The sequence below is a fragment of the Ananas comosus genome, unplaced genomic scaffold (genome assembly GCF_001540865.1).
Source record: "Ananas comosus cultivar F153 unplaced genomic scaffold, ASM154086v1, whole genome shotgun sequence".
NCBI classification, from domain to species: Eukaryota; Viridiplantae; Streptophyta; class Magnoliopsida; order Poales; family Bromeliaceae; genus Ananas; species Ananas comosus.
In genome coordinates this window covers 8054-28942 of record NW_017890632.1, presented here as the reverse complement: position 1 = coordinate 28942, position 20889 = coordinate 8054, and positions in this window count along the sequence as shown.

Genomic DNA, 20889 nt, shown 5'->3' with positions numbered 1-20889 from the left:
TCTCTCTCTCTCTCTCTCTCTCTCTCTCTCTCGCACGAACACCTATCATCTTCTATTGCGTCGTCCTCCTAAGTAATCATCACGATCTTCTTCCCTCCATTCGTCATTTCCGCAAAAAATAATATTCAAATGACCACAACAAGGGTAATTTTGAAAAAAACTATACTTTTATGTTAAGATTACTAAATTTTATAAACTGAACCAAACATATTAATGCTATAAACACTATAATCTAGTATTACATTACTGTATTAAACCAAACGCTCTAATGCAGCATCAGTAGTAATCTCACGCCGAAATCCAAGATACCTGGATATGTCGAGATACTTTGTAATATTACATAACTCGAACCAAACTAAGTGTAATCATTTGAACCTTGTTGTATAGATGAAATATGTGTGGCATTTAACTTTGGATGGAACCTAGGTGAAATATAATGACTCGTGAATTTTAGGCTAAACTTGAACTAGAGAACAAATCTATATGTAATGGACATGGTATGTGATATTCCGGAATAGCGAAAATGGAGATGTGACGCCCCAACTTCCCAGGGGGTCATCCATCCTAGGACTACTCCCATCCTAGCACGCTTAACTCTCTTAACCTCTTAAGCCAACACATCACCTAAAATGCTTAAGTCGGGTTGAGAGTTTTAGCCTTATTATATCTTATATATAGGACTATCTGGGGACTCACAAGTAGCAGGCGATGTGAGACTTGTCTCGCTAGCCTAAACCCACCTTATAGGGGAGCCGTAGTCTACCCATAACAGTTAACAACATGAGAGCCTCACTCTTCCCACTGTATAACCCTGGCTCAGCCAATACTCATCTTACACTTTCGATTGGTAATTGGCTCTGCTACCAAATATGACACCCCAACTTTCCAGGAGGTCACCTATCCTAGGATTGCTCCCATCCTAGCATGCTAAACTCTCTTAATCTCTTGGGCCTAAACACAATCCAAAATGTTTAAGCCAGGTTAAGAATTTTAGTCCTATTATATTGTATATATAGAACTTCTGTGGTCTCACAGGAGATCCTGATCACGTCAACTCCCTATGTCGTGTTTGAAGATGACGATGGACCTTGACTCCAAGTGACTACCATCCTTGATAATGTCTATCTCCTTCGACACCAAGTGTCTATCGATTGGAGGGATATCGATCTCCCTCAACTCTCTATAAGGTGTATAGTGTGAAATAGAATATGTAGTCAATGATAAAATAACTCATTGTTGCATATACATAAGGTATTATAGATATTCCTTATTTATTTCACTTTGATTATAGTAATAATCATTATTTATTTTTTCTTGATACTAATGACTTTTTTGGATCAAGTGAGTGCAGTGTGCCACTTTCAGTGATTGCACTCACCCACTAGAAATTTATTTGAAATTCTCACCCAAAATTGTTTACACTTTTCAACTTCTACCACTGCCAGTGAGGCATGCATAGAACCGCAACAAGGGCATTGCGGAGTACCTTTAAACCAAATGGGAGGTTTAGAGTGTACATTTGTAAGAACAATAGAAATTGTAATATTTTGGAAAGATATAAATATTGTAAGAATTAAAGAATTAAAGTTGTAATGGATTAATAAAATAGTATTACACTATGATGCTTCACATATCCATATTATGTATGATTTGTATACATTAATGTATATTCCGCTTCATGCGCGTAGAGAAAACTTTGCCCACTTGACGGGTTTGTAGTACATGTCCGAGCAGGCCCAATTAGTGGTCTCGGGGCATGATAGTTTAATTCCATGCTAAGGCGTGATATAAACAACGTTAAAATTTTCTATCAACACAATCAATAATTAATATCATGAAAGCATGAATTTTTTTTGAGAGAAATAAATGCAAAGAAGTTAAAAAGAGATTATGAAGTTAAATAGAGAATTATAGATGCATTTAACTTACATGCCATCCTGTTGTGATTACATTAAGTTGATTATCTGCATTATTTAAGATCCAAATAACTGCTGAGCTACTTTCTTGGCCTTTTAAATTGGGAAAACCATAAACGTTTAGTGTTGCTTTCGCACCATAGAATTCATCAAATTTTCCTGAGCCTGATTTATACACCGCCAACTGCAGAAGCAACATAACAAATAAGATTACTAATAAATGCTTCGGTTGGATGAAATGAATGGAAAGGAAAAAGGAAAGAGCAAAAAAAAAGAAACGAAAGTAACATTTTCTCTCCACCTTTTCTCTTTTTTCATTTGATTTTTGAGAAGAAAAAAATTGGTAGTTATCAAAATGTCCTTTTCTCTCCTCTCTATTTTTTTTTTCTTATCTCCCCTTAAATTTTGATCGAAATGATAAAGATTTATTTTCCCTCCTACTTCGTTTGTTGATCTTTTTCTCTCATTTTCTCTCATCAAACGTATGGACAAGAACAAAAGGATGGATTTTTATAACAATACCTAACTTATATAACTGGCTAAATACCAAGCAAGTTTTAAATTTCAAACTCATTTTTCAGAAAAAATATATATACAAAAACACTAATAATAACAACAAAAACAAATTAATAAGCTTTAAATCAAAAATTTTCATTCGTAATTTCCAATTTTGCTACTTAGAAGGAATGTCACTAATAAAAGAGCTCGGAGAAGATAATGAGATAATGGAAGAGGTAACTTTCGTTCCCCCACCCGGTTTTAAGAATGCTTAATAGAATATATGGACTTACAATCCAAGAAAGAGAGGAAAAATTTTTAACTAATGTTTTATGCACTGCAAAAGTATATTGGATGGTTAATAAATTATCCGACAATTAGTCTTAAAAAATAAAATATGATATAATACATGTCATATAAAATATTTAAATTAATTTGTTGTACTATAGATTTAGAAATCTATCTTTGATGCATATTTAATAGTCTATTTATAGTGCAATAGTTGCGCCGAAAATTTATATTAGAGATGTGGCAAGCTCTCATTGGTTGCTGCCTTCACTCTTTTAAAAGCACTTTTTCACAATTCCAGAAAAAAAAAGAGGAGAATTTTTTCTTATACACCTAATGTATACTAATATTTCATACACTATAAAATATATTAAATAATTAAAAGAATATCAAATAATTAGTACGTAAAATAAAATATAATATAGTATATATAATATAAAATATTTAAATAATATTCTACTATAAAAAAATATTTTTGATATATATTTAAAATTGGTTTACAGCACATTAGGTGCGTCCAAAATTTCTTATAGATTTATGGCAAATTCTCATTGGCTATTGCCTAAACGGGAGACATGGCTCTTTTAGGAAGCTAATGTTGTGATGTGATGAAACTGTCAATTTATATAGATTATTATTATTATTATTATATATAAGATTTTATTAATTTTTTTCGTCTACCTTATAATCGATCTTGAGTTTTCAAAGAAATAACATAATAATAAGTTTGTAACCACTGTGGCAAGAGGTCAACTTACATGGCGTATGAGATCATCGGAATCATCTTCAAGTGAATAAATATTAGTTGACGACGAAATTTTGGCAGGGAAAAGTCGAGAGCAAGAAGCAATAGTAATCCATAGAAAAGAGAAAAAAAGAATTCTCTTATCGGCCATTGAATACGATTGAAATAAGCAATTTGATTTTTACAATCGTATATAAATAGCGAGAAATAGTGCTTCCAATAATATGCAAAATTTTATGGAGGAATATATTTAGAAAGCATTTATTTCAAATCTTGTGGCATTAATATGAGATTATCTATTAGATTTGATTCATTGTTTGTAGGGTTGGAGCTTACCTGCTCTCCTTCTGCTAATGCGAATATCCCGTTCTTGGTTTCTAGATCGTTTGAAATAAGATTAGTACCAAAAGCAATTTCAAATCTTGTGGCATTAAAATATGAGATTACCTATAAGATTTGATTCATTGTTTTAGGATTGGAGCTTATCTATTTCAAATCTTGTGGCATTAATAATAGTAATCAAAATCATGTTTAATAGTGTGAACCATTAATTTCGATTTTGATATCAATAAAACAAACCAATAGTGAGCTCGATGTTATAGACTTAGTATTGCTTGCCAAAGGCCGTGCAACGGTCACCTTACTACTCGAAGATGGGCAAGTTTGTCTCGATTTTTTTTCCAAAACTGTGAACCCCAAGGGTGCAACAAACCCGCTAAAAATACAGAAAATTTTCAAAACAACCAAATAAAGTCTCTTCTATATTTGCACGGCGTAGCATATATATAATTAGCAATCAGACCTCCACTCACACACACAACGGTACAGGATAAACAAAGAACAATATTCATCAATATACAACTAATGGTCTTTAGTCACATCCATTCACATTCATCTTATTAATTGAAAATGTCTCCCACACGTAGACTTTGTTCGAAATTCTAACTTTCGAAATGCCATAAGAAAATTATTTGAAAACCATTCCCCACATGGGAGGCCTTTATTTGAAAGCACTATCATGAGGGGTAGAAAGCCACGCTTCAAAATCCAAAGCTAAAATCACATAAGTCCAAAAGCTCATTATCCATAACCTCATGAGTACAACATCCCAAAGTCCATGAGTATAAACAACAACTGAGCCACATAACTATCTACTAATAGGAGTAAGGGTAAGACTACGCTATCCACAAGTGTAACTGATGCTAAGTAAGGAGTATAATCAAAACGTATACCGTAGATCGAGACCTCTAAGATTGCCCACTAGCTACGCCTCACGCTGCGTTCTAGCCAATCCCACTCGTGTCACCTGTGAAGAAATAGGGGTGAGAAACCAACGAGGGTCTCCTAGTCAATACCGCAAGCCGACGAAGGCAAGCGTACTGACCGGTAACCAGGTATAGGTAAATAAAGGCCTACAGCACGTGAAGAGAGATGAACTGTAAGTAAGCATGCGACAACCGCTACTGTAGCTATATGCGTCAATCAGACAGAAGTCCAAATGTACCCAATCTATTCTACCGTGTCGGTCTAAGAACCTTAGCCAAGCCACAACCGCCCTGTCTGGCATATAACCCTGGCGAATGGCCACCGGGCTCACGAGTTGGCAACCAACTACTTTTCTGGAAAAGAACACCCTCCTGCAGAGGATCAGATTGTAATGTATTGAACTTCTACAATTGTGTATTTTTAGTGAAAAGTAGCTTTAAAAGCTATTAAAATAGTTCTGGCAAAGTTGAGGAGCATTTGAGTGTTTTCGGCGCAAACGGGGCGCGAAAACATACTCTGAAATGTTAAATCTCTCAAAGCTGCAGATTTTGTATTGAATACCGGTACTGAAAAATTGGATACCAATATGCAATACAAAATGGAGAGAAATATGCTCTCGAGTTTTGAGGAATTGGAGATGGGGTACCGAAACTATATGCCCAAGTACCGATACGTGAACCCCAGTACCAGTACGCAGTTCTGCAGAATGTAGTTTTTGAGGGTTATTTTGGTAATTTCCGTAGGGGCCTATATAAAGGGGAGCCTTCTCTCCTTTTCTCTGTTGACTTACACACACGCACACATAGGGAGAAAGAGAAGAGATAAGCTCATCTCTCTCACTATATTCTTCTTCATCTTCTTCTTCTCCAACCCTTGGAGGTTAAAGGATTAAACTTGGAGGAAGGATTTGAAGGTAGAGAGGGCTTTCTACTTGAGCAAGAAAAAGAGAAAAAGTTTTGAGCAAAGGTGAGTTTTGGGATTTAAAGCTAGGGTTTTAGATTTAAACCTTGTAATATGGATCTTTATCAAACTCTAGGCTAATATAGGCTACAAATTATAGAGATTAGCAAATGAATTGGATTTTGCCATAAATTTTGGAAAATCCTAGGTTGAAAGAGGGATTCTCTTATGGAGGGTTTTAAAAATATTTTAACCTTTTAAAACCCTAATTGAGTGTTAGGAAATCAAGTAGGGCAACTTGATTTCAAAAGAAAAAATCAATTAGGGTTCAAAAATCCTAATGAATGGATCTCTTGTATAAAACAAAGAAAGCTTGAGAGCAAGCATGCAGATCCAAGAAAATTGGCCCAATTGCAAGTGTTTACTAGCAATTGGAGACACTACAAGGTGGGTTGTGCTTCCCCGAAGTGACTTGGTCACTTTCACGTCGAAAGAGTAAAATCAAATATTTGTTTTACTTGATGCATGTAATGGTAGGTTAATTAGCAAATATGAATGATATGGATCATATGTTACTAGAACAATTTATCTACCATTGAATGATGACATTAAGCATGTGCAAAATAGGTGAATATGTATGCCTAGACATGAATGGATGGAACAAGTTGAATTTCACTAGGGATATTAGTGAACTTAACAAAAACTAAATGTCATGAAAGTCATGAATCCTAGATGTGGACAACTAGGATAAGAAAGAAAATGATTAGGTATTGAACCTAGTGTCATTGAATATATGTTGGAAAATATAGTAGTAGGATGACCACTTGGATTGGAATGTCATTAAACCTAGAGTCGAGTGAACCTAGGTGGAAAAAACATAGGACCTAGTGTTGTTGAATCTAGATTATCCGGGTTCCCAGAAGTGTCGAATTCGACACCGGAACCCATCGTCGCTCACTCGTCGTTTCTGAACCCTCAAAACGACGCGGGTGACCAGCCAACAAGGCTGAGCGACAACACAAAACATCACTAGGCACCGTCGGAATAATTCTGAACCGAAAACGCGTTCCATCGGCGGATTTTACCGACGAACGCACCAGGAATCAATTTTCGATCCCCGCAAGGTCTTGGGGCCTTGGACAATCAGTCCAAAGGTCACCTACAGCCCGCACACGCTGCCGACAGCGATCACAACATAAACAATTTCATAAAAACCTTCCTGATTACGTGAAATTGCATTATTTCATGCGATTTTTGGGGTTTTGCGGCCCGACCACACAAACCGAGGATATTCTAGCTAGGCTGAGACCACCGCTGACAGGTCTCGATGTGCCGGAGGCCGTGCTCACCTTTCGGAGCACTGCCGTAGGTTCTCTCGGGTTCAAGGTGTCAGCGGCGGCCTGGCGGCGGCCGGAGGAGCTCGGGAGGATGGCGATCCGTCGCTGGAGGCCGAGGGAGGGACGGTGCGCCCCGCTGTGGGCGGCGGCGATGCGCGGTGTCCAAGGTAGCTCGGCCTCGGCCCGCACAAGCACTGGACGGCCGCAAGGAGCACAGGCAGCGGCCGGCGGCCACGGGGACGACGGGACGGCAAGCGACGGCAAGTGGGAGAACGCCGGAGGCCGTGGATGGGCGGCGTGGCCGGCTCCAAGCTGTGGTAGCACGCGAAGACCCCACAGGTTCAAGCTCGGCCCGCCCAAAGCTTAGGCGGCCGCAGAGAGTGGGAGCGACGGCTGGCGGCCACAGGGGCGGCGGCGATGGTGTGCGGAGGGTCGCAGCAGTCCCTGGAGATCGGCGTAACTGCTTAGGATGGCGGCGGTGCACGGGCCACCTCTAGGGCTGAGCTCGATCCTAACCGGGTCATGCTGGCCGCGCGGAGCGAGGATGGTGCTGGCAACGCGCGTGGACGGCGGGGTCCGGCCGGGGATCACCACCGGAGGTAGGTCTCTGCCAGGGAAAGGAGGTCCTACATGGTTGGTGGCTTCCCGAGCTCCATGGCCGAGGAGATGGTGGATTAGTTGAGAGAGAAAGAATGAGAAGTGGCCGACTTCAAGTTTATCGGCGGCCGGGGCACTTGCCGGCGGCTAGGGTGCGCGCACGGGTTGGGCAGGGACCAGCTGAGGTCGGCTAAGGTTAGCTCAGCTAAGGGGAAGACCAAAAGCTAGGGTTTCCTCATGAAACCCTAGTGCAACTTCTATACATACAATGTACATTTTGCAAAAAGGTCCCCTAGAGTTGATTATTTTCAACTTCGACCCTTCCAGTATGTGTAACTTGCATATAAGCCCCTCGACGTTTGAAATCACGCAAAACGGCACATAAAATATTAAGTCTTTTCGCGAAATTTCCATTTTTGGCAATTGACCCCTCAGCGAACATTTCGCAATTCTCGAAGATCCGTCCGTCGGATTTCCAATCGAATCGCGCCAGTGCATTCAGCACGACTGGCGCATCGAATCTACTATTTCGTTTCGTCCGATTTGGTTGCCGATTTGCGACTATACCCATCCACTCTCCAACATCCAAAAGCCATACATATATAAATATATGTGTAAAAATAATAATCCTCCTTTTTCTCGAAAATCGAGCATCAGATCTAAAATCCGTCAGCGCCATTAGTTCCAGAATAGCTGAACCGTTCAAAACGAGCTATTGGATCGCTACGAACGGAGTCCGATACGCGCCCGAAGCCAACTCTACTCATCAGCATCTCCGGAAAACCGAAGTTACTCTTCACTTTAAGTGATTAGTATTATCACGTAACTTCTCTATTCTAACTCGTTTTCTCCTGAAACTTGACGAGTACTTATGTAATTAAATTACACACAAAAACATCATCAACAGAGAGTTTAGTTGTACTGTCAAAATCTCAATCCTTACAACCTTAACTGTAGGTCCAATTTCTCAGCTTGTAGTTTTTCATATTCAGATATTGACAGACCGCCTAATTTTTGTTGAGTGAACTTGATAGACAACAGAATTTAAATTTGCATTAGGAATACAAGACAACCGACTCCTAGAAAAAGCACATTTCTCATGGGTGTTTGGGTAAAGCTGCAAGAAACATTTCTTATTATGTCTGATAGAAGCAACTTATTTCTATTGTGAAGCAAAAGATTCTGCGAAAAATCCTCGTTTCGACCAACTTTCGCAATATTTTCACTACTTGAAAAGCACAAATCAGAAAACCTAGAGCTTCTCGCTAAAGTAGGAAAGGAAAATTAGCTTTCGTCCAAAACAATAGATTAAATTGGAAAATGGTATTTTAGATGAAAAGAACTGAGATGGCATCTTCAAACAAGTTTGCTAAAAGCTCCATCCAGGAGCAGCTTCAAAACCTGAAACATAAGCTCCAACATATAGCTTCTGCTTTAGGGTTCGAAAGCTCAGTTCAACTTCCTGCTCCAGCCAGAAGCTCTGAATTTCTTTTAGCTTCTTGATTTCAGCTTCTTGAGTAGAAAAGCTACTATAGAGGTGAGGCCAAAAGCATGCAAAACAACATTTAAAGTGACTTATGCAATTAGCCAAAAGATGAAGCGAAAAATCTGTTAGCTTTCACTAGAAAAATGCTCTAGAATTTCTATACTGTGTAGGCAAACTCTCGGAACCCGGAAATAAAATTATATCTCAGGTTCTGGAGATAGCAGAATAGCACATACACCCTGTGTGCCGATACACTTTCAATTTTTCTCAAAGTGTACCGGTACACTTCCAATTTTTCTCAAACCCGAGAGCTTACTCCTCTCGGGCTACAGGGCTGTACCGGTGACAACTCGCTGGTTGTACCGGTACACTTGCTCCAGAATGCTGTTTTAGCTCCGATTCGACTCTACTTCGCGCCGGTCGATGCTAAAACCTTTCTAATCTCTCTTAAACTCATTTTTAACTCTTCCAACATTGTTGGAATGCTAATGGAACTTGTCCATCCATTTCTCTCGACAACTTTAACCAATTTGGGTAAAGTTCGATAATTCCTTCCAGGTTTCAATACGTTACACAAGCCATGCTCAAACAGATACACCCTGTGTGCCTCGTCTTTGGATACAAATGGAACACAGTTCAGGAGTCGGGTAAACTCACGGATATACTCCTGAACTGATCACTCCCCCTGCTGAATCTTCTTCAGGTCCTCATCGAGTTTCTGTTTCACAATGTTCGGAAAATACATCCCATACAGCATTCCAGAGAACTCATCCCATCTCAACTGCAATGCCATTAACCCTCAGTCTCGCCTCATCCTCCTCCACCAAGCATGTGCATCGCCAGCCAAGCAGTGAACTCCGAAGTGTACCTGATCCCGCTCAGGGATAAACAAGTCCTCGAGCAGCTTCTCCATCACGCTGACCAAGCCCTCTACAATCCAGGGCTCCGTACAGCTACCATCATAGGTCGACGGATCAAAACGGCGAAAATGAGCAAGCCTCACTATCATCCGCTCCTGCTCAGCCTCTCCAGAAGATGCAACTGGCGCTGTAGGAACTATCGCTAGAGGGGGTACCGCGGCTGGTGGGCTACTGGAGTAGTCGGGGGTGGAGCTGCCTGCTCTGGTGCTCTCGGTACTGTGCTCTGCGGCGGAGCTAAGGTCTCGCACATCCTCTACAGTAATGCCCCCTGCTGCCTCATCACCTCCGTCAAGGCAGCCAACTGATCCCTCATATCACGGGGTGTGCTCGCCTCTGATCGTGCACTCGGCTCTGCCTGCTAAGGCATCTCAGGAGGTGCAGCGCGATCCCTAGTCGGCGGTCGACCTCGGCGTCGATATATAGCTGCAAGAAAACAAAACAAGGGTCAGATACAAATCACAAGCACTCTCGACCCAATCAAACGAAAGTCTAGAAGGCGGTCCCTGTTTCTCCTCAAAATTATGTCGTCTGCAATCGACATAATTTTCTTGGCCGAAACAAACACTCCTTCAGTAACTCACTCCACTCTAGGATGAGTTAAAACTAATCAATCACTGACTTTTCCGATAAATCACGCCTCTCGCGTCTTGCCTTCCTAAGAGTTGCCAACCTTAAGATTCCTAAGTCCCAACGACCTAATGCTAAGCTCTGAAACCAACTTAATCTGTCATGCCCCGGATTACTGGTTTCCCCGGGCATGCTAATAGACCCGCCGTATACATAGAAATTTTTTCTGTATACAAAGCGATAGCTGTGCTTGTACCTATAATCATACAACACTACAACCAGTAGTATAGAGCCGCTAAAAAATATATATATATAATAACAAAGGTTCACTATACATACATAGTATCCTGGTACATAAAAATCACTCACTCCAACGAGATACAAATATCAGTATGTATAAGAACCAAAAACTATAACTACATGTAGCTCGGGATATCTCTAGCTCAGCAGCAGTCGGGAAGGGATCTAACTCGCACTCCCTTTCCACGCTCAAGATCAGCAGTAGCAGTAGCCGAAGAAGAAGGCTCTGCAAAAGAGTCACCAACTGGTTGTGAGAATTACTGCAAAAAAAAATAGTCCTCAGTGGGTACCGCTATCGACCTCAACGGCTTACCCACTAAGTTTACAGAAAGTATGCTCAATGATAGTAAGAAAGCTGGAAAAACTCTACAGCTATATGCTCCTATACGATCCCTATTCGACAATCTGTAGGTATGATAATGCACTGTATAACCCAAAACTCACTAGGGACTATGAACACACCCGTCCCGCCTGTCGAAGCAACACTAACTACCACCACGTAGGGTCGTCACTGGAGAGCGTGTCTAACCAGGACAAACTGACAACAGCGCAAAAGCACAAAGCCCGACTGAGGAGTGCCACTCATGGGCGCTATCCAACCGAGTATACAAGCGTATCTCTGCCGAGCTCAATCAGGCTCTCACAAGCTATAATCCAAGTAAAAAGGTCTAACTGGTCTAACAATCATAATCAATGTGCCCTTGGCATAATCCGATGCCAAAATAACAATCTGGGTCCACCGTCAACCCCAACGGCACCCGACAGTCCGGAATAGTCTATACACTACTGTAAAAATAAACTCGACATCTCAGCACGAGCGTAAATGCATTCTACACTATTCTGGGTATTCACCGCCCACAAACTGCGGCGATACAAATAAACCACGGCTCCTAGAGCTAAATCTGGTAGTTTCAGCATATGACGGTGTAGAATCGCTAGTTTTCTCCTAAGTCAATTCCAAGTCCAACATGTATAATTTAACTAATATTCTACGCTCCAATTCAGATTTAAGAACCAAGTAAATCAACAAATTCAGCTACTAACATACTATACAAAGCGGAAAATATATGTCGACAACAAACTAGACTTTTGGAGAAAATCCATAAAATTCGGTAAGCATAACATTAACCCACCTCGAAACGGTGAGAAAATCGAAAGAAGCAGAACCACGCACTCGCCCAGCCTCCTAACGATGGAACTATGATGCTCGCGTGCTAAAACGGCTCCTCGGCGCGTCGTCGACGTCGATCCAAACTCCACCCGAGGCCTCCACCTTGCTCTCCACTTCAATCTAGAGAGAGAGAGAGGAAATTAATTAAGCAACCCAAAGCTCCTCCAATGCATGTCACCTATATATAAGGCAATGGAAATGATAAGGATTGGCAAAAGACCAAAAGGCCCTTTTTCCAACTCAATTTTCACCTATGACACTACAGATTTGGTCTCCGATTTGCGACGAAACCAGCCCTTTCTGCAATCCACCAATCACACACACACACAACATCATCACACACAACAGTTGTCACATCACCACCAACACATATATATATATATATATATATATATATATATACATATATATATATATATATATATATATATATATCTATTTGAATTCAAAAATTCGAATTTCAAAATCCCCTCTTTATTGCTCAAAAACTCAGATATTACATCATTCCCCCCTTACAAGAAGTTTCGTTCTCGAAACTTAAATCAAGCATCACCCGCAAACAACTGCGGATATCACTCCCACATAGTAGACTCAAGCTCCTACGTAGCCTCACGCTCCTCGTGATTCTCCCACTGAACTTTCACATATTGAATGCTCCTGTTCCGCAACTGCTTCACTTCACGTGCCAAAATCCGCAACGGAGCCTCATCATAACTCAGATCCTCCCGCAGCTGAATCGGCATCGGGCTGATGACGTGGGACAAATCCGGAATGTACTTCCGAAGCATGGACATGTGAAAGACATTGTGCACCCGAGCGAGACTCAGAGGAAGAGCCAATCTCTACGCTACCGGACCGACGCTCTCCAGGATCGCAAACGGTCCCACAAACCGCAGACTGAGCTTGTTTCGCAAACCGAACCACTTGATCCCCCTGGATGGCGACATCTTGAGCAGCACATGCTCACCGACCTGAAACTCCAGGTCACGCCTCCGCTAATCCGCGTAGCTCCTCTGTCAACTCTGTGCAGTCAGAAGCCGCTCTCTTGCAATGCGGATCTTTGCCTCCGCATCCTCCACTAAGTCTGGCCCAATCAGCCGGCGTTCTCTAATGTCGTCCCAACAAATAGGAGGCCAACATCGACGCCCATATAAAGCCTCGTACGATGCTATCCCGATGCTCGCCTGATAACTGTTATTGTAGGCGAACTCCACCAGCGGTAGATATTGAAACCATCCATCGCCATAGTCCAGAACGCATGCGCTGAGCATATCCTCAAGAGTCTGGATGACTCACTTTGACTGTCCGTCACTCTGGGGATGGAATGCCGTACTGAAGTTCAGCTTTGTACCTATAGCCTGCTGTAAGTTCTTCCAAAAGTGGGAAATGAAGCGAGTGTCCTGATCGGATACAATCGACACTGGCACACCATGAAGCCAGACGATCTCGTCGAGGTATAACTGTGCTAGTCGATCACGGGACCACGTCGTATGCATCGGCAGGAAGTGAGCCGATTTTGTCAGCTGGTCCATTATAACCCAGATCGCATCATGGCCTCGCTGTGATCGAGGCAATCCGGTGACGAAATCCATAGTAATCTGCTTCCACTTCCACACGAGTATCGAAAGTGGTTGCAGCTTTCCTGCTGGTTGCTGGTGCTTGGCTTTCACCTGCTGACAAATTAAGCACCGAGCCACGTGCTGAGCCACATCAAGCTTCATCCCAAGCTACCAAAAATTCTGCTTCAGGTCGCGATACATCTTGGTTCCGCCTGGATGAACTGTGTAAGGGGATCGATGCCCCCAAATAGGATGTCGGTTCTAAGCTCCGAGTCACTAGGCACGCACCACCTGCCTCTAAAGCGCAGAGATCCATCAGTGTGGATAGAGAAGTCCCCATCTTTGCCTTGCTCGATCTCCGCCCGCACTTTCTGTAAGTACAGGTTACTCTGCTGTCCGAGCAAAATCTGCTCTGTCAAAGCAGGCTGTACCACCAGAGTCATCAACTAAGCCGTAGCCCCGATGGAAACAACCTCGATCTCAAGGCGGCGGAACTCCTCCACAAGACAATCCTGACTCGTGATCATGAAGGACAACGAAGCTTAAGACTGTTTCCGGCTCAAGGCGTCCGCTACCGCATTCGCCTTTCTCGGGTGATACTGGATCATGAGATCGTAGTCCTTCAAAAGCTCGAGCCAACGTCTCTGCCTGAGGTTCAACTCTTTCTAGGTGAAGAGGTACTTCAGGCTCTGATGATCAGTGAACACCTCGCAGTGTGCCCCATATAAATAGTGCCTCCACAGCTTTAGGGCAAACACTACCGCCGCAAGCTCCAGATCATGAGTCGGGTAGTTCTTTTCATACTGCTTTAGCTGCCGAAAAGCGTAAGCAATGACCCGATCCTGCTGCATAAGCACACACCCCAAGCCGACCCGAGAGGCATCACAATAGACCACAAAGTCCTTACCAAGCCGCGGCAAAGTAAGAACGGGTGCACAGGTCAGTCAATCCTTCAGCTGATCAAAACTCTGCTGGCACTGCTCAGTCCACTGAAATCGTTCCCCTTTTCTGGTAAGCTTGTGAAGCGGTGTGGCGATTTTGGAGAAGCCCTCGACGAATCGCTAATAATAACCCGCCAAACCCTGAAAACTCCTGACTTCGGTCACCGAAGTTGGTTCAGGCCACTCGACCACCGAGGCTATCTTCTTCGAATCCACCGTAATGCCGGATGGAGTCACAATATGCCTCAAGAAAGATACCTCGCGAAGCCAGAAATCGCACTTCTTGAGCTTAGCATATAACTTGTGCTCTCAGAGTATTTGCAGTACTCGTTGGAGATGATCCTTGTGCTCCTCATCACTTCGCGAGTAGATCAAGATGTCGTCAATGAAGACCACAACAAACTGATCCAAATATACCTGAAAGACCCTATTCATCATATCTATGAAGGCTGCTGGTGCATTAGTGAGCCCGAACGGCATAACCGTGAACCCGCGGTCTTCGGCACATCCTCAGCTCGATCTTAGGCTGATGGTACCCGGACTGTAGGTCGATCATAGAATACACCGACGATCCCTGAAGCTGATCGAGTCAATCCGGGGCAATGGATACTTGTTCTTCACAATGACCTTATTGAGCTCCCGGTAGTCGATGCACAGTCGCAGACTACCGTTCTTCTTTTTGACGAAAAGGACTGGGGCACCCCAGGAAGACACGCTAGGTCAGATGAATCCTCTCTCTAGGAGATCCTCGAGTTGAGCCTTCAGCTCCTTCAGCCCAGCGAAGGCCATGCGGTGGGGGGCCTTCGAGATCGATGCCGTCCCAGGAACTAGCTCGATGAAGAACTCGATCTTCCGGTCCGGAGGCATTACCGAAAGCTCAGCTGGAAAGACATCCGAAAATTCCCGAACAACTGGAATCTCCTCCAATGGTGGTGTAGCTCGGCGGATGACATCTACCGAAGCTAGGTAGGCCACACATCCAACATTCATAAGCCTTTTTGCTCTAGCGGAAGAGATAGTCGCGGCAAAATAGGAGTTCTTACATGCTCGGTAGACAAATACTTCTTCACCGGGCCCGATAAATGTCACCGTCCTCCGCTCACAGTCGATAGTAGCGTGGTGCCTGGTGAGCGAGTCCATCCCAAGCACCACGTCGAAGTTCTTCATCGAAAGACTAGTCATCTAAAATGACAGGGTGCGATAGGATGCACCGATCTGCTACAATATCACCTCCAGGAGTCTCAATTCGAAGCGGTACATCAAGTGGGTGCGAGGAAATACTATGCTCACATGCAAATGAATGCGAAATAAATGAGTGCGATGCTCCAGTATCGAAAATAGCTCTAGCACGAGTGATAGATAGGGTGATAATACCTGCAAGGATGTCGCCACCAGTGTTGCCCTCGTGTTGAGTCAGGGCGAAAACACGTCCACCAGATGCCTGGCGTGCCCCCCCATTTTGGCGTGAGGTAGAGGGACGCCCAGATGAAGCAGTTGCAGTAAAGGCTGCTTGGTTTTGTCTTGAAGAGGCTAGGGAGGAAGCGACACTCTGCGTAGCCCCCTCTCTCTTAGGGCACTGGCTCTTAGGTGGCCTGGCTGGCCACAGTGGAAACAGTGGTCCCTCCTCTGCAGGCAAACAGTCACAGGATGTGCCTGCCCGCAAACCACACATGGTCGATCACGCTGTCGCCGACCACCAGAAGGTGCACTCCTCATCGACTGCTGAGTGCGTGGATGCTTCGGTGGCTTCTTGCTGAAAGAAGGGCCACCGCCAAACTTGGCGTGGGAACGCTTTCTGTCCCCAGGTCTCTCAGATGCGTCTCGCTCAGATCCGACCTCCTCCGACTCGCTCTCCACCATCAGAGCCCGATCCAAGCACTCGTCGTAGGATAGCGCACCGTGAGACGCGATCAGCAGTCAAATGTTGGGCCTTAGCCCCCTCGCAAACAGTCTGGCCTTATGGAACTCATCTCACACCGCGAAGGGAATCAGCCGGACGATGCGGCTGAAATCTCCCTCGTACTCAACAACAGTGCATCTGCCCTGCTTGAGGCACTCCAGCTCGCGCTCCAAGCTCTGCTTCGTGCTGTCCTTGAAGTACTGTTCATAGAGGAGTCTCCGAAACTCCCCCCAGGGCGGATATATGCGAGTGAGCTTGTTCTCGAAATGGCGGATCCACCACTAGTACGTGTCTTCCTCAAGGCCATGAGCAGCCAGAGGGACTTGATCTAGCTCCTCAATATGGAGATCACGGAACAATTTCTCCATATGGGTGACCCAATGCTCGATCACCCAAGCATCATCGTTCTTTCCAGCGAACTTCGGTCGATTGAATTTCCTGAACTGCGCCAACTTTGCCCAAACGCGGGCGCCCTCCGTGCAGGGGTATCAGTACCTCCAGCAGAAACCGTCGTGGTGGCCGTCGTTGTCATCGTGACGGACGGAGCTGCAGCCAGTGCAGGCATCACCGGAGTGTCCGCAGTCACCGGAGCCCGCTGCGTCGAAGGTGGAGCTGGAGGAGTAGCAGTTGCTGCAGCCGATGCAGGCATCACCGGAGTGTCCGCAGTCACTGGAGCCCGCTGCGTCGAAGGTGGAGCATGGGGAGTAGCAGTTGAGGCCTGCTGCTGTAGGAACTACTGGAACATCCCAGAGACTAACCCCTCATCGCTGCTACCTCGGTCTCGAGCTGCTAGGTACGCGCATCACCCAGCGGCTCAGGGCCGACCTGCTCCCCGCCACTTCTGCCCATGGGGGCTCATCCTCCCGGACTGTCAGATGCACCTGCACCAGCTCGTCAACTGCCGCGACCCGGACGAGGGGGTCTACCACGAACCATCTGTAACAAAAAATACCGTCAATCGAATAATCGACTCGACCAACTCACACCGGGACTCAAGCCCAAACCCCGCACTCACGTGCCTAAACACCATAGTGTCACGCCCCGGGACCGGCGGAGGCCCTCCCAGTAGCGTGCCCAGACCCGCCATATGTCTACACATATAAGGCGTCTACGATAAAAGCGGAAGTAAAAGCAAGAGATAGAACAAATATAAGAAATAAAATAACTAGCAACTAGAGATATCAGAGCAAGCAAAGCTAGACAATAAAGAAATCATAAGTAGTACAATATCTGTCTCGAAAGTACAAAAACGGTGGTCTCTAATACACTGGTAGAACTCTCAACCTCTCCAAAGTAAAACACAACGAGAGGTAGACCACCTAGCGAATCGTCCTCAAAGGAAGCTAGCTCGAAGCAACTCCCTTCCCGCGGTCCCTAGCCTCGCCCTGAGTGGAAGGCTCTGAAAACATCGAGAAAAAGAGGGCGTGAGAACTATAAGCTATAGTTCCCAGTGGGCAATTACTGACCTCAGCTCCTGCTCCACTAGGCCCCAAAAACAAAGGTAAGCAACGTATAATGAATAATTAAGCAATAAGGAGCATGTAAATGAACTGCTGAAAGAAAGCGTGATGTAAACAAAATTACTCTATTCTATCCTTACCATTTATCGTCCAATGGCACTGTTTAATGTCAATAACCCTTTATCAATTGTATGATGCATAGCTCTATCATGGAACAAGTAGTGCTCTTATATGCAACAAGAGACTATCAATATACTACATGTCTACAACACTAGCAAAAAAAAACATATAATGTAATAACTATAAACTATCTAGTAGTGATTAACCAATTCTCGACCCCGTATCGATTTCCATTTCCAATCAAAGGACTTACCAAAGGAATAGTCCAGCTTTCGCGCCTAATGTGCCTGTGGCTAGCCCGACATTCCTATCTTGGATGTGTCTGGTCCACTCTGACCCCGGTAGCTTCTCAATACCGCACGACGGAACATAGGTCGCATAAGGGCTAACTCGGAGTGCCGGCTTGTAGGAGCGCCATCACAGGCATGTGCGATATGCAGCACAAATGGCAAGCCAAGCAAAGTCCAAGCTAAAGTATCGAATCCTTCATGTCGTACTAACATGGTTATTCATAACCTAGCATCCGAAAGATCAGTCTAAGTTCACGATGTGAAGTTTCAACATTTGCTAGCTAGTGCCGATGACACTTATGGCAATTGATGTTCAAATGTTTTTCAATTCCCTCAATGGCCCTACTCATAGGTTTCACACAAGTCCTGAGCTGCAATGTCCGCTGATGACATTAGCTCGTCCGATTCACATATATCAAGTGTCCGATGGCTACCTAATGTAGCAATTGTCATCTTATGTCTCATTAATTATGTTATAAAATGCAGTGGATCATAAGCTCAATACTTATTCTTAGAAGCATGAAACCAAAATCTATATAAATGCTAAATGAACAATCTCTCTCTCAGCAATCTTACTACAGTAGAGGTCCAGTTTTCATACAATGACATGGCATTTAAGATCCTAAAATTCATTAATAAATGCGTTTAGATGAATGCATGCATTAATAGTATACGAAACACTTTTCACCAATATTGAGATTTTCTCAGTATTATAGCTTAGGTCAACCACGCGACAACGAAGCTTTTCGATTGGCTTCGATGGAGGTATCACTAGTTTCTAGCACCCTAGGAACATCAAAAAGAGTGTCATCAATCGATACGAAGAGCAAAAGCTCAAACATTAAGCATCTAGCAGATGGGCAAAACTCACCTCAAGAGAAAGAAATCTCTTCTCGTATGTCTCAAAAAGAGAGCTTAGAACCATTCCATTAACCGTAGAGGGAAGGTTTTCTAATCAACCAATTGAGCTTCAAACAGCCCTTCAAAACGAAAATGCCCAAAATTTAGACCCTAAAGATCCAAATCTAGGGGCTTTAATTCTCAATGAAACCTTTAAAATTCAGATTACGAGGAAAGGATCTTGCCATTTACTCTTAGAAGCCTTCAAAACCAGCTCAAAGTCTCACACTTCAAGTATCTTCCCTTCAATCAAGAACTCCAATTCAAGTTCCCAAGTCCACAATGGTCGGAAATAGCTCCAAAAGGAGAAAAAGAGATCGAAAACCATCAAAATCATGCAAAATGGGATCAAATCAAAGAGATGTAGTGTGGGGAGCTCTCTTACTGGTTCTCACTTTTCTCAGCCAGAGGAGAGCACCATAGGGGCGTGTGGTGTCGATATAGAAGCCCACAATCGCCAAATAAAGCCCGCTGCCCCAGAGCAAACTGTGCAAATTTGCTCCTGTACCGAGTACACGGGGATCTTGTACCCGTTACAAGGGAGCTAGCGGGGAAAGCCAAAACCGGGCTCGGGCATGTGCGCGTCATGCGGCACTGTACGGTTACAGGCCGGTGGCGTACGGTACACATCAACACTATGTACCGGCTTACAAGACAGCCTTTACCGACAAGACCTGCGAAAATGCAAACGAGGCTCGGTGTTTGCGAGTTCTCGGCTCTGTACCGGTACAGGCCAACCTTGTACCGGTACAAGCCCGCCAGACAGCCAATCGAGAGCTGACCAAAATCCAATTTTTGGGTTTTGGTGCAAGGCTTGGTACCACACTCACGAGGCACGATGCCCAGGTCGGCACAGTCAACGACCTACCAGGAAATCTGGAAAAGCTCAGAGCACAGCTAATCACTCGAACCTCGCAATTTGCAAAGGTCCAGTGTGTTACACATAGGTCTTCCTATGGGTCAACCTAACAAATGGTTCAGTTATTTTTATTTTTCAAAACAACCTATGAATGGTGTTGTAGTTGTAACTTGTCTCTAATACCACTTTAATCTGTCACGCCCAAGGTCCTTTTTTTGATTTAAAAGCAATGCGGAAGCGCTCAATTTTTTTTTTTGAAAACCTGACCCCCAGGGTATACCAGATCTGCAACAAATACATGGAATCCACTGTTTACACGGACAGAGTCTCCACTGTATTTGCACGGCGTCACACAAGTACAAGATGCATAATGTGATACAACCACCACAACTGAACATACAAACAATCATACATTCATCACCATTCACCACAGATTCACATTTAGTGTTTAATCATAAATTCACAACTATTAGTTTAAAATATTTTCTACCCGGAAACTTGTTTTGAAATACTAAGTTACACAAAAACCACCAGAAAACCTTTTAAAAACTGTTTCCCACACGGAAACCTTTTTTCTTTTTAAAACTTGCTACCACGAGGGGTAGAAAACTATTTTTATTTTGCAGAAATCACAATTCCATTATTACATTCATAAAACCAGATGAATTCAACGTAATAGTAACTGAACCAAATAAACATTCTAAGTTATTTAAATAAGCTAGGTAGAGAAATAACCGACAACGGGACGGTGGCTCTATCGGTCGTTAGACTCACTCCTCCCGATTTGTCCCACTAGGACCCGCGACGTCACCTGTAATGGGGGTGGGGGTGAGAACATGTAAACATGTTTCCCCTCCCAGTGGGTACCG